This window comes from Rhinopithecus bieti, unplaced genomic scaffold (assembly GCF_001698545.2).
Source record: "Rhinopithecus bieti isolate Rb0 unplaced genomic scaffold, ASM169854v2 scaffold_33114, whole genome shotgun sequence".
Lineage (NCBI taxonomy): Eukaryota > Metazoa > Chordata > Mammalia > Primates > Cercopithecidae > Rhinopithecus > Rhinopithecus bieti.
Genome location: NW_016813964.1, coordinates 23,579 through 37,383, shown reverse-complemented (window position 1 = coordinate 37,383; position 13,805 = coordinate 23,579).

The following is a 13,805-nucleotide window of genomic DNA, read 5'->3' as shown; positions in this document are numbered from 1 at the left end:
TAGAACTTAAAGTATAATAAAAAAATAAAATAAAAAATAAAATCATGTTTCTTTTTATCTTAATTGAAATATTTAGCTGTTGACTTAATTGGAGGGGTGCAGAAATTCAGTTACATTATTTAGCCTCACATCACAAGAAGTGGAATACTTTTCTTTTACATTTTGAGATTAAAAGTAATAAAGTTATCTAACAGCTTAAAGTGATTCATTTCAAAGTTCTTTATTCTCAAGATAGGCTTCTTAATTATTCTCAGAGGAAATCAAATCATTTGTCTAATAATTACAGGGAATCTCCATGGTATCTCTTACATCTGTCCATTTCTAACCATCTTTACTCCTATTTTAGTTCTTGGTTTACTGCATCAGGCACCTAAAGAGATTTCTAGCATTAATCTCAGTTGTCTCAAATGATTGTCTCTACTTTGTTCTCAATGATCTTTCAGTGGTCATCATTTTTCTAAAGTGTAAGAGCTTCGGTACTATAATCTCATTCCCTTGAGAATGACACCCTGACTCCTTAATTGCTTATAATTATCTGGTCAGCCTCAGTGTTTATTTCTTCCTGCCTGCCCTACAGCCAGCCCCTCCGAATTATGTTCTAGCGATATTAAATCAATTTGTGGATGCCCAAGTGTTTTGTTCTCCCTCTGACCTACCTGTTCTTCAGGTCTCACTTCAGATGTTGTCTTTTTCTAGAAATCCTAAAATGATTACTTGCTCATAACATCTGGAAACTCGGATATTGTTTCATCATTTAATGTAATATGATATCAATAAGTCATCTATGTATTTGTAAATTTTTCAGACTTGGTGGCTACCCTGTAGAATATAAGATCTGATGTGCCTACTCCTAGAACTTAACACATAGTAATCAATTTATTTACTTTTCTGCCTCCCGCACAAGCTCCTTATAGAAAAGGGCTATGTTTTATTTGTGTTATATGCTCAGGACTGATATAGTGTTGAGCACAGAGTGGGTGTTCAATGTGTCTGGACTCAAGCCTCCTCTCAGAAACCTGAGAATATTTCCCCTTTGGATAGTCTTAACAGATTTATCTCAACTTCCAGTCCAGGTGCAGTGGCTCATGTCTGTAATCCCAGCCCTTTGGGAGTCCAAGGCAGGCAGATCATTTGAGGTCAGGAGTCCAAGACCAGCCTGGCCAACATAGTGAAACCCTATCTCCATTAAAAATACAAAACTTACCTGTGCATGGTGGCATGCGCTTGTAGTGCCAGCTACTTGGGAGGCTGAGGCAGGAGAATCCCTTGAACCCAGGAGGCAGAGGCTGCAGTGAGCCAAAATCTGCCACTGCATTCCAACCTGGGTGACAGAGCAAGGCTCTGTCTCAAACAAAACAAAACAAAAAACAAAAACAAAACAGCAACAAAAAAAGAGAGATTTATCTCAACTTCCTTGAAAATAGCTGGTCCCACAGTATCCAAAGCCAGACTTGATAAAGGAAAAGAAATTCAGCCACTCTGTGTATATGCTACAAATACAAACTTAAACTTATAATATGGTGGCTCATGCCTGTAATCCCAGTGCTTTGGGAGGCTGAGGCAGGAGGATCCCCTGAGCCCAGGAATTCAAGGCTACCATGAGCCATGATGGTGCCACTGTACTCCAGCCTGAATAACAGACTGTCTCTAAAATAAACAAATAAAAATATTTAAATAAACTTCTATTGCCGCCATGGTGTACTTTCTCCCAGCATTTCACATTGAGTCATTATGAGGCTCTGCAGGCTACTCCAGTAATGTCAGTTTCATTACCATCTTTTGGGACGTTCATTCCACTGTTGGGAAGTTCTTCCCCTCTGGTTTATCTTCTTATAGTCAGTGTTTTCTCCAAGCATTCTAGGCCACCCACACCATCCCCTAAGGACCTTTGAGGCTTCTTGGGTGGCTAGTGATTACTGTGCTTCTGTACACACCTACCAGTTTTGCACTAAAGTAGAAATAACGCTTTCTGCTTTTGAGGTTTCTCCTCCACTTTAATTATAAGTAATTTTGGCAAATGATCCAGGTATTCACTTCTCACTGGGTCATATGGACCTTTCCCTTTCAGTTTACCTTCACCTTAGACTTAAAATAAACAGAAACACCAATGTCATTCCACAAACAAATAAAAATATTTAAATAAACTTCTATTGCCGCCATGGTGTACTTTCTCCCAGCATTTCACATTGAGTCATTATGAGGCTCTGCAGGCTACTCCAGTAATGTCAGTTTCATTACCATCTTTTGGGACGTTCATTCCACTGTTGGGAAGTTCTTCCCCCTCTGGTTTATCTTCTTATAGTCAGTGTTTTCTCCAAGCATTCTAGGCCACCCACACCATCCCCTAAGGACCTTTGAGGCTTCTTGGGTGGCTAGTGATTACTGTGCTTCTGTACACACCTACCAGTTTTGCACTAAAGTAGAAATAACGCTTTCTGCTTTTTGAGGTTTCTCCTCCACTTTAATTATAAGTAATTTTTGGCAAATGATCCAGGTATTCACTTCTCACTGGGTCATATGGACCTTTCCCTTTCAGTTTACCTTCACCTTAGACTTAAAAATAAACAGAAACACCAATGTCATTCCACAGAGAGGGTAGCTACAATCGCACCCCAACTCTGAGAATTTTTCTGGTTTTGACAAAGGATAGAGTTTCTCTAACCCCAGTAGATTCACCCTTTCCTTATCCAGAGGTTGAAATTGTACTTCCATTGATACTCTATAGGGATTGGTCAGGAGCTGTTAAATTTCCTATGACTTTTAGTAAAATCTCAGATAAAAACTGTCTTAAGTAATTGCTTATGAGCACAGGCTGTAGAGTTCCAACCTGTTTTGGAATTCTGACTTTGCTGCTGACTCTCTATGTGCCCTTGAGCAAGTTTCTTAAATCTTCTGCTCCATACATTTCTTATGTATAAAATAGGATAAGAATAGTGTCTATGTCACAGGGTTGTTATGAGGATTATCTGACACAATATATATGGAGAACTTAGTGGATTGCTTAAACACAATAATGGCTCAGTTAAGGTTAGCAATTTTGATGATGAAAATGGTGATCTTATGGCTCTGATAGTCATGACATCTGTCAATTCATTCTGAAACGCTTTCAAATTTCCCTGAGAACTACAGAGAGAAGAATTAAACTCAGTCCCCACTTTGAAGAGCTTCACAGTCTTGGAGAGAAAATGGACAACCAGCCAGTACAATAAGGGTTGATAGATTGGAGCTATACAAGAGGGCAAGAAAAAGATCCCTGGAGAATGGAATGAAAACATCTTACTAATAATTAGCAATAAATCAAGGTCTATAGACCATTCAAGGTTCTGAGTTGCAACTAACAGAAAGTGACTCTAGTTACTTTAGGTAGAATTATATAAATTACTAGAAGGATATCAGATACCTCATGGAATCAATAGGAAAGCCTGAGAGCTAGGTTTAGCAATGGACAGAAAGTATAAAAGAAGAGCAGGCTAGGCATCCAGAATATATCCAGTATCAAGCTATGAGGTAAATCTGAATTATTTTGCTGTCATGCCAGAGTCCACTGCTTTACCAGGAGCACCATTGCATTGGACATTGCTTGCTATCATCACTGCCAAAGAAAAGTATCTAAAGTATTTTTTCTTGTTGTATGTGACTCATTCCACAATTAGGGTCTCTGGCAGAAGCATCTGATAAATTAGAGGATGGATTTTTTTCTGTAAAGGGGCAGTTAGTAGATATTTTTGTCCCCGCAGGTCATGTAGTCTCTGTCACAACTACACAACTCTGCTGTTTTAGGGTGAAAGAAACCATATATAATATATAAATGGATAGACATGTTGTGTTCAAAGAAAACTTTATTTACCAAGACAGATGGCAGGCTGGATTTTGCCGATGGGCCATAAATTGATGACTGCTGTTATAAGACAGGTTTAGGCCACAGAACTAGGTTCTTATTGCCAGAAGTCAGGGAAAATAAATAGCTGAATGTGTTCTTCATTGTAGTGGCAGTGAACGCCTTGTGTCCTAGTAAGTCCCATACAATGGTAGATTCTTGAATCCTTGGAGAGATTTAGAAGCTATGCATTCATAAATATACAAATGTTCAGTACAGCCTTCATGTGGTGTTGTCAACAAAAATCTGCTGAATTTTTTAGTAAGCCAACTTGGGTTTAAGTCAAAATAAATTTGAGCTAGTAAGAAGGGCTATATTGGTATTTTTCTTATATGGTACATGTATGGTCGTATTAGCTATGACTGCAATAATGCTGTGGTACAAATCACCCTAGAACTTGCTGACTGAAAACAAAAGGCATTTCTGGCTGTTTAGGTTACTTGTACCTTGACTGACTCAGCTGGTCTTGGCCAGGAAGCTCTGCTTCAAGATGTGGATTAGCTTGAGATAGGCTCTATGATGCATGTTGGATTAAGGTCTGCTATATATGTCTTTGCTCTGGACCGAAGATGAAGAGTTAGTGACATATTTTCATGACAAGTCACCAAAGTATAAACCTAACCTCCCAAGAACACTCATGGCCTATGCTCCTGTGAAGTTCACTGACATTTGATTGGCCAAAGCAAGTTACATTGACAAATCTGACATCAATAGAATGAGAAAGTAGACTCTTCCTACAATGGAAGGGGGAGAGATGTTAATGTTAATATTTGCTGAACCATAATTCAAATGATTAGAGATAGTTAGTAATTTATAACAGGATTGTTTTACAGCTAGAAAATGCCTTAGTGGTTTTGCCCTGCTTCATTATTTTACAAGGGGGAAAACTATATTTTATGTTGTGTGACTTGCCTAAGCACATACTAAATAGTACATCTGCGTGTTTCTCTTTCACCAAAATATTTAGGTCCAATAAGTTTGCATATTTTACTCAAAATAAGTTACAAGAAAATGCATGCATTAGATTCTCAGCATTCCCAAGCATAAGTTCTGAGACCATCATTAAACATCAAATTCATGAATGTTATAACTGCAAAACTCATCTCTATTAAATGTCATAAAGTAAAACAGACATTACTCTTTAGATGAGAATAGGAAGATATTTAAAAAGTCAGACTAATTTATGACTACTCATTCATTATCTAACATACCTGCTTCCATACATTGTCTTCAGCAAATAGAATTTCAGCATGTATCTCAACAAGTTACACATCATCAAAGTATTAAAAGCCTTATTTTCATGGACATTCTGATTGTTCACAGTCAACACAGTCAACAGTAAATCCACAAGCGCCATCAACATATGGATAGATATGCCTGTATGTAAGATTACTAGTTAATTTTTTGGGAAATTAATATTACTGCTAAATTCAGTTTTCATTAATTTTAGCATAACTAACTGCTTATAAAATATACCTATAGGAAACATGTAAAAACAAAGAATTTGCATAACATCTGTCTAGGATTAGAGAAACAAAGCTCTTCTTTCAACAAACACTTAAGAAGGGACCACTAAATGCCAGATGCTATACTCTGGTGTCCTTAGTTTCTATCTGATACCATCTTTACTATCCTGCAAGCCATTAGTGAATGTTTCCCACTTTTAGAAAATGACTTCCCAAAGACTAAGAGGATAGAACCGTTCAAATGGTATCATCAAAATGAAAGCAGTTTCTAGACTACAAATTGCTGTACAGCCATAAGATGGCATTATTGTGTTACAACAAGGTCCCTGTCAAGAAAGTAATGCTTTAAAATCAGTATTTCCTTCTTGGCATTCTACTTAGTCAGATATGTCAGGTTGACTTACCCACCCATATAAGTAGTTAAATTCAAGATGGTTCTGATCTTAAGATATGATGTAAAATAGACATGAGAGTAGGAGTATTTATTTCTATATTATTACAGTTCTATAGCAAAAAAGAAACCTCTAAAAAAATTAGAGAAAGCAATGTAAGGGCATTTAATTAATCAAATGCTCATAATATTTCATAAAATAAATGAAATGTTGAAAAATAAAATATGAACAGTGTTGTATAAAATAAGTCAGAAATAAGAAAATACTTACTGTATACATCTATCATATGAAACTAAGAAATAGGCACTTTGGAGTTTAGAGATCACAACTTTGTGAGTTGTGGTTAACAAGGGCTGAAGCAGGCTTCTAGGAACTGGGTAATGTTTTGTTTCTTGATCTGGATGCTACTTGCATTGATGTGTTTCCTTTAGGAAAGTTTATGGAAACATACATTTGTGATGTGTAAATATTTCTGTGTGAGTGATGGACTGGACTAAAATTTATACTTACATTTTAAAAATAATAAATATGTACTTTAAGCACAGGAGGGACATAAATCATTTAAAGAAGGTAGAGCTTTAGGAAAAGCATACTACATTGTTCTATTTTTGCTATTTCACCATGGACCCCTGATCATTTTATAATTGGCCAGTACAGCCTGTCAAATATGTGGGCACTGCTGCTTTAGAGAAAGTATTTTCCAAATTTATCACCACCATTCTGGAATCACAGTTCCACAGGTCATTAGGATGCTGAGGGTGGGACAGTTGGAAGCTGTTTCCCCAGGGATTTCTCCATTGTTCAGTTCTCATAGCACTAAGCCTGCCGCATTAAAGCACTCACAGGCTCTGGCTGCCATGTGTGCTACATGAAGAAAAATGAGACAATGAAATAAATGAAAGGAGAGAAAACAGGAGTAGAAACCAAATAAATCAGATTTGAAGAGAAAGTCTCTAATCATCTCTGTATTCAGACAGTAGGGAATGAGCATGCAATTCTGCAAGCCCATTCCTCATGCAAGTTTCTGATAAGAATTTGCTATCTCAGTTGTAATCTTTCTACTGAGACATTCAATAAATATTTTTCTTTCATGTCAATGTAAGGAAATAACCTCACTTTACCCATATAAGGAAATAATAGTATAGTAATCCTCACGTTATCACCATACAATTTTATCTTTTAAAGTGGAAGCTAGAGGGACAGATGCATAATCTGGGAGCTTTTCCAGAATTGTTTGTTCCTAAATGAGACATTCAGCTATAGCAGCATTAGCAGCCTCTTCTATTTGTCACAATGCCATATGTAGTTGGGAAGATACATGATAAGCACATACAGGATGCTGACAACTCAGGAAGGATTATCATTGCAGTCTTAGCATTAATCTCTACCATATTTGAAGATTTTTATGCAAGACTGGATCTTCATTCCACAAGCCGGGTATAGGTATATGTGCCAACACAAAATTCTTACTGTTGGTTTCTGGGCTTGGTAGAATTAGGAAGTAAGGGGTAAAAAATAAGCATGTCCTGAACTTAAGAAAGTTGTTCATATCCTATTCCATAGCCATTTTTTTTACTTACTGGAAGAAATGAAACCCATGGATTCTGTCATGGGGACAATGCAGAGGAAGATACAGCAGACTGATGGAGAAGTACAAATTTCCATTTATGTTCCACTTTTCAAAACTTTTTCTTTAAATGTTATTTTTAACATTTGTGGGTACATAGTATATATTTATATATGTACATAGTATATATACATGTGGGTACATAGTATTATATATTTACTATGTATAGATACGTAAATATATCTATACATAGTGAGTGTGTGTGTATATATATATATATGGGGTACATGAGAAATTTTGATACAGGCATGCAAGTATCATGGAAAATGGGGTGTTCATCTCCTCAAGCAATTATTCTTTGTGTTACAAACAGTAAAATTGTATTTTTTTTAGTTATTTAAAAATGTACAATTTAATTATTTTGACTATAGTCACCCTGTTGTGCTAGCAAATACTAGGTGTTGTTCATTCTTTCTATTTTTTGTACCGATTAACCATTTCAACCTCCTCCTCAACCCCTTACTACCCTTCACAGCCTCTGGTAACCATCCTTCTACCCTCTAACTCCATGTGTTCAATTGTTTTGATTTTTACCTCCCACAAATAAGTGAGAACGTGTGATGTTTGTCTTTCTGTGCCTGGCTTACTTCATTTAACACAATGACCTCCAGTTCAATCCATGATGTTGCAAATGACAGGATCTCATTCTTTTTATGGCTGAATAGTACTCCACTATGTATATGTATCATATTTTCTTTGTCCATTCATCTGTTGATGGAGCCTTAGGTTGCTTCCAAATCTTGGCTATTATGAACAGTGCTTCAACAAATGTGGGAGTACAGATATCGCTTTGATATACTGATTTGCTTTCTTTTGGCTACATACCCAGCAGTGGGATTGCTGGATCATATAGTAACCCTATTTTTAGTTTTTTGAGGAACCTCCAAACTCTTCTCCATTTTGGTTGTACTAATTTACATTCCTACCAACAGTGTACAGGAGTCCCCTTTTCTTCACACTCTCTCCAGCATTCGTAACTGCCTGTCTTTTGGATACAAGTCATTTTAACTGGGGCGAGAGAATATCCCATTGTAGTTTTGCTTTGCATTTCTCTGATGATCAGTGATGCTGAGCATATTTTCATACACCTGTTTGCCATTTGTGTGTCTTCTTTTGAGAAATACCTATTCAAATCTTTTGTATATTTTCTGATCTAATTATTAGACTTTTTCCTATAGAGTTTAACTCCTCATATATTCTGGTTATTAATCCCTTGTCAGATGGGTAATTTGCAAATATTTTCTCCCTTTCTGTTGCTTGTCTCTTCACTTTATTGATTGTTTCACTGTGCAGAAGCTTTTTAACTTGATGTGATCCCATTTGTCTATTTTTGCTTTTTTTGTCTGTGCTTGTAGGATATTACTTAAAATTTGTTTTACTCAGACAAATGTCCTGGAGAGTTTCTCCAATGTTTCCTTGTAGTAGTTTCATAGTTTGAGGTCTTAGAGTTTAGTCTTTAATCCATTTTGATTTGACTTTTGTATACGCCAAGAGATAGGGGTCCAGTTTCATTCTTCTGCATGGGGATATACAGTTTTCCCTGTTCCATTTATTGAATAAACTGTCCTTTCTTCAATGTGCGTTTTGGAAACCTTGTCAAAATAAGGTCACTGTACATATATATTCTGGGTCTTTTGTGGTTCCATATAAATTTTAGAATTGGTTTTACTATTTCTGTGAAGAATTCCATTAGTATTTTGATAGGGATTGCATTGATTCTGTAGATTGTTTTGGGTAGTGTGGACTTTTTAAAAATATTGGTTCTTCCAATCCATAAGCATGTAATACAATGATATTTTGTGTATCCTCTTCAATTTCTTTTATTAGTGTTTCATAGTTTTCATTGTAGAGATCTTTCACTTAATTGGTTAAGTAAATGCCTAGGTATTTCGTTTTATTTGTGGCTATTGTAAATGGAAAATTACTTTTTTATATCTTATTCAGATCAGGTTGTTCACTGTTGGCATATAGAAACGCTACTCATTTTTGTATGTTGATCTTGTATCCTGCAACTTTACTGAATTTGTTTATTGGTTCTAATCGTTTTTTGGTGGAGTCCTTAGCCTTTTCCAAATATAAGATCTTAGCCTCAGCAAACAAGGATCATTTGACTTCTTCCTTTCCAATTTGGATACTCTCTGATCTGTTTCTTTGTCTTGTCTAATTGCTCTATCTAGGACTTACAGTACCATGTTGAATAACAGTGGTGAAAGTGGCATTCTTGTCATGTTCCAGATCTTAGAGGAAAGGCTTTCAGTTTTTCCCCATTCAGAATGATACTAGCTGTGGGTCTGTCATATATGGCTTTTATTATGTTAAGGTATGTTCCTTTTATACCCAGAGTTTTGAGACTTTTTGTCATTAAAGCAATGTTGAAGTTTAATCAAAAGCTTTTCCAGCATCAATTGAAATGACCATATGGCTTTGTCCTTCAATTTTGTTGATAGGATGTATCACATTGATTGATTTGCATATGTTGAACCATGGTTGTATCTCTGGGATAAATCCCACTTGCTCATGATGAATGGTCTTTCTAATGTATTGTTCAATTCAGTTTGCTACTATTTTTTGAGGAATTTTGCATCAATATTCATCACATACTATCCTGTAGTTTTCTTTATTTGATACGTCTTTTTCTGGTGTTGGGGTCAGGGTAATACTGGCCTCATAGAATGAACTAGGAAGTATTCCCTCGTCCTCTATTTATTTTGGAATAGTCTGTGTAGGATTGGTATGAGTTCTTTTTAAAATGTTTGGTAGAATTCAGCAATGCAGCCATCGGGTTCCAAGCTTTTCTTTACTGGGAGACTTTACTAAGGCTTCTCTTGTGTTACTCGTTACTGGCCCGTTCAGGTTTTGGATTTCTTTATGGTTTAATCTTGGTAGATTGTACGTGTCTAGGAATTTATCCATTACCTCTAGATTTTTCAGTTTGTTGGCATATAGTTGCTCATAGTAGCCACTAATGAGCCTTTGAATTTATCTGGTGTTGCGGGAAGTCAGGGACCCCGAACAGAGGGACCAGCTGAAGCCATGGCAGAAGAACATAAATTGTGAAGATTTCATGGACATTTATTAGTTCCCCAAATTAATACTTTTATAATTTCTTACACCTGTCTTTATTGCAGTCTCTGAACATAAATTGTGAAGATTTCATGGACACTTATCACTTCCCCAAGTCAATACTCTTGTGATTTCCTATGCCTGTCTTTACTTTAATCTCTTAATCCCATCATCTTTGTAAGCTAAGGAGGATGTATGTCACCTCAGGACCCTGTGATGATCGCATTAACTGCACAAGTTGTTTGTAGAGCACGTGTGTCTGAACAATATGAAATCTGGGCACCTTGAAAAAAGAACAGGGTAACAGCAGTGTTCAGGAAACAAGAGAGATAACCTTAAACTCTGACTGCTGGTGAGCTGGGAGGAGCAGAGCCGTATTTCTCTTCTTTCAAAAGCAAATAGGATAAATATCACTGATTTCTTTTTCTCAGCAAGGAACATCCCTGAGAAAGAGAATGTGCCCCTGAGGGTAGGCCTCTAAACGGCCCCCTTGGGGGCAGCTGTCTTTTATGGTCAAAGCCAAAGGGGTGAAATAAACCCCGGTCTCCCGTAGTGCTCCCAGGCTTATTAGGACGAAGAAATTCCCGCCTAATAAATTTTGGTCATACAGGTTGTCTGCTCTCAAACCCTGTCTCCTGATAAGATGTTATCAATGACAATGCATGCCCGAAACTTCATTAGCAATTTTAATTTTGCCCCGTCCTATGGTCCTGTGATCTCGCCCTGCCTCCATTTGCTTTGTGATATTTTATTACCTTGTGAAGCATGTGATCTCTGTGACCCACACCCTATTCACACACTCCCTCCCCTTTTGAAAATCGCTAATAAAAACTTGCTGGTTTACGGCTCAGGGGCATCATGGAACCTGCTGACATGTGATGTCTCCCCCAGACACCCAGCTTTGAAATTTCTCTCTTTTGTACTCTTTCCCTTTGTTTCTCAACCAGCCGACACTTAGGGAAATAGAAAAGAACCCACGTTAACAATCGGGGGCAGGTTGCCTCAATAAACTGGTATTAATTGTAATATCTCCTTTCTCATTTCTGATTTTATTTATTTGGGTCTTCTCCCTTTTTTCTTCATTAGTCTGGCTAAAGATTTGTCAATTTTGTTTACCTTTTCAATAAACCGACTTGTCATTTTTTTGACTTTTTATATGTTTTCTTTACTACAAAGTCATTTATTTCTCCTCTGATCTTTATTATTTCTTTCTTCTACTAATTTTGGGTTTGATTTTCTCTTGCTTGTCTAGGTATTTAAGATGCATTGTTAGGTGATTTATGTGAAGTTTTTTTCTTTGTTGATGTAGACACCTACAGCTATAAATTTCCCTCTTAGTACTACTTTTGCTGTATCCCATAGGTTTTGGTATGTGGTGTTTCTTTCATTTTTTTAAAGACATTTTTCAATTTTCTTCTTAATTTCTTCATAGACCCAGTGGTCATTTAGTAGCATATTGTTTAACTTCCGTGTGTTTGTATTGCTTCCAAAATTCCTTGTTGTTGATTTCTAGTCTTATTCCATTGTGTTAGAGAACATGCTTGATATTATTTCATTTTTATTGAATTTTTAAGACTTGTTTTGTGACCTACTATGTGGTCTATCTTTGACAATAATCTGTGTGCTGAGGAGAAGAATGTATATTCTATAGTCATTGAATTAAATGTTCTGTAAATATCTATTAGGTCAATTTATTCTATAGTATAAATTAAGTTCAATGTTACTTTGGTTGAGCTTCTATCTGGGAGATCTGCCTAATGCTGCAAGTGGGGGTGTTGAAGGCTCCAGCTGTTATTGTATTGAGGCCTATCTCTCTCCTGAGCTCTAATAATATTTGCTTTATATATCTGGGTACTCCAGTGTTGAGTGCATACATATTTATAATAGTTACATCCTATTATAGCTGCTGGATTGACCCTTTTGTCATTATATAATGACCTTCTTTATCTCTTCTTACAGTTTTGTCCTGTTGTCAATATTTTGTCCTGATATCAGTGTTTTGTCTGATATAAGTATAGCTACTCCTGCTCTTTTTGGGTTTCCATTGGCATGGAATATCTTTTTCCATCCCTTTATTTCCAGTCTATGTGTATCTTTATAGATGAAGAGTTCTTCTTGTGGTCAACACAAAATTGGGTCTTATTTTTTCATCCATTCAGACACTGTATCTGTTTTTTCTTTCCTTTCCTTTCCTTTTCTTTTCTTTCTTTCTCTCTTTTCTTTTCTTTCTTTGTTTTTTTTTTTTTTTTTCTTGAGACAGCATCTCACTCTGTTGCCCAGGCTGGAGTGCAGTGGCAGGATCTCAGTTCACTGCAACCTCTGCCTCCTGGGTTCAAGAGATTATTGTGCCTTAGCCACCCAAGTAGCTGACATTACAGTCACCCACCATCATGCATGGCTAATTTTTGTATTTTTAGTAGAGATGGGGTTTCATCGTGTTGGCCAGGCTGGTCTCGACTCCCGACCTCAAGTCACCCACCCACTTCAGCCTCCCAAAGTGCTAGGATTACAGATATGAGCCACCATGCCTGGTCGAGACACTGTATCTCTTTTGATTGGAGAGTGTTGTCCAGGATCTGAGCCTAGAAAGGGGTCCTCACAACTCTGTCCAGTGCCGTATCCTACTGTGACTAAGCTGGTATCCAAGATGCAAGACAAAATCCTCTGTACTTTTCACTCTCCTCTCCTTAAGTAAAAGTAAGGAGTCACTTTTGTTACTGTGGCCTGCATTGCTTGGCGTGGGGGAGGAATGGTGCAAGCACTCGCTTAGCCCTGCCAGCTGGTGTCTCCCTAGATCACATGCCACCCTAGTCCTCTAGCTCTTAGCCCGGGCTATGACTAGGAGTTACTTAGGAATTGCTGTTCGTGTGTTCCAGACTGCCTCTCAAGTTTTCCTGGGACCCCAGAGCACTTTGGCCCACAACGGTGAGGCTTGCCAAGAAACTCGAGTTCTGACTGCTGGGATGGGCAATTCCCTTCTGGCTGGGGCTGGTTCAAATATTCCCTCTGTGCACAGGCACTAGCTGAGCCCAGCATGACTTTTTCTCTACTGTGACAGCACAGCACTTAGTTCAATGTAAAGTTCCCCAGTAGCTGTATTGTCCCAAAAGTACAAAGATTCCATCTCTGCACTGTACATCCAGTGCTGGGTGATTGGGAAGGGGTGGTGTTGGCAATTCGGGACTGTCTCTCCTGCCTTTTCTCAATGCCTGTTTTAGCAAGATGAAGTTAAAACCAGGTACAGTTTAATTAGATCCCATTTGTCAATTTTGGCTTTTGCTGCCGTTGCTTTTGGTGTTTTAGACATGAAGTCCTTGCCCATGCCTATGTCCTGAATGGTACTACCTAGGCATTCTTCTAGGGTTTTTATGGTATTAGGT